The sequence below is a fragment of the Poecilia latipinna genome, unplaced genomic scaffold (assembly GCF_001443285.1).
Source record: "Poecilia latipinna isolate Pla-1442-1.1 unplaced genomic scaffold, P_latipinna-1.0 Scaffold241, whole genome shotgun sequence".
NCBI classification, from domain to species: Eukaryota; Metazoa; Chordata; class Actinopteri; order Cyprinodontiformes; family Poeciliidae; genus Poecilia; species Poecilia latipinna.
In genome coordinates this window covers 69,634-71,186 of record NW_015112857.1, presented here as the reverse complement: position 1 = coordinate 71,186, position 1,553 = coordinate 69,634, and the positions used below count along the sequence as shown (strand labels likewise).

The 1,553-nt window shown below is 38.0% G+C and overlaps 1 long non-coding RNA gene across 1 annotated transcript; it reads left to right on the top strand.

Moving 5' to 3' along the window:
* Positions 1 to 442: 442 nt before the first annotated feature.
* Positions 443 to 1,104, top strand: LOC106947429 (uncharacterized). Its single transcript, XR_001424989.1, has 2 exons — positions 443 to 703; positions 807 to 1,104. It is a non-coding gene; the product is annotated as an uncharacterized LOC106947429 (long non-coding RNA).
* The last annotated feature ends 449 nt before the right edge of the window (positions 1,105 to 1,553 follow it).

The window sequence follows — 1,553 nt, the reverse complement described above, 5'->3', positions numbered from 1 at the left end:
TTTTTTTTTCTTTCGGGGGTTATTTTGGGTTAAAAGAGGGGGGGGGGGGGGGGGGGGGGAATAACACTACAGCCATTAAATGTTGTAAAGTGAAGGAAACAAAGGGCAATAAAGATGGATTGCCAAAAAAAAGAAAAGAAAAAAACGGTGTGTGGGGTTAAGTTTATTATTAAGTTATTTCCTACAAATAAGTTTTAGCTAAAATAAGGGAATAAACCTTAAGTTACTTTTTTTTTAAATGCAACGTGTTACCATCACTGCTTTCCCAGTCTAAACTCCCTTGTCATTTTTGACCAAACGCATCTTTTGTGTTGCTGAAACCTGTCATCTGCTGAAACGACACAGACGCGCAGCACTATAAATTAATCATAATAATAATAACAATAAGACACCCAGACATTTTTATTGTGATGCCAGCTCTATTTTATTTGCATACAATGGAAATGATTTATTTTCTTTAGAGGGCTAAAAAAAAGCGTAGAGGAGAGAAAGAAAAGAAGAGAGATGGTCTGTCAGGCCGCTCAGAGAAAGGAGAGGAAGAAGGGGGGTGGGGGGGAGAGAAGTTTAAAATGCCTTGAACTATTCACCGCTGAGATGGCTAATCAGTATTGAGGCTCCGGGGCAATCGGGCAGCTTTTCAATGTGGTTTTCCCTTTCATCTCAATCGGGGGATGGAGGCGCTCAATTAAAAGCCTATCAGTTTGTAAGTAAATCAACGCCTATCAAAGTTGTCACATCAAACAAAACGATTATTATTGCAACCCGCCTCTGCCATTAATCTCTTTCTGTGGTAATCTGCTTGACAGGTCGACTTGGAGAGTAAGAAAACCTGGAGTGGACAGTGAATGAGGATAAATTCTGCTTAAATAGCTAAAAATAAATAAATAAATAAATACAAACGCAAACATGTTAGTAAAAAGATTAACTAATAGGTGAAACTTAAAGGAGATGGGGGGGGGGGGAAACGTCGAATACATGCTGCATAATAGTCGTAATATTTAAATGAAGGCCTGTAATAATAACACAAGTAAGAATATCATTGAGTCGCAATTATGAAGTTTCAAATTGGCACGTTTTTGTGTGTATTCGCAAAAAAAAAAAAAATCTTTAATGCAAACAGAGATGTGTTCCTTCAAAATATGTTTTCACTTCTGTTTCTTTCTGCTATAGCAAAGAAAGAAAAAAAAAACATAGTGGAGCGTTTCATAATATGCAAAGATGTGTGATTGATAACAGCCTTGCTGTTTTCTGCGAGGGATGTCAGTCCCTGACACAATATGTGAATTATTAGGGCAAAGAAGGGCAACCATAAATTTTCACTGTCAGGCGAAAACCCTCTTTATTGTCCGCATGACAAATGGGGCTCCTGCACCAGACACCAAAATGCTCGGCATTCCTCTTAAATGGGAACACATTTCTCGCCACCATAATTCACCATATTTAAATAGAAAGTTTTAATATCCCTCCACCGCCATATATTTCGCCACACACTGACATGTTTATGAATCACCTCGCATGCAAATACAACTATTTACATCTCGAGGGGAAATATA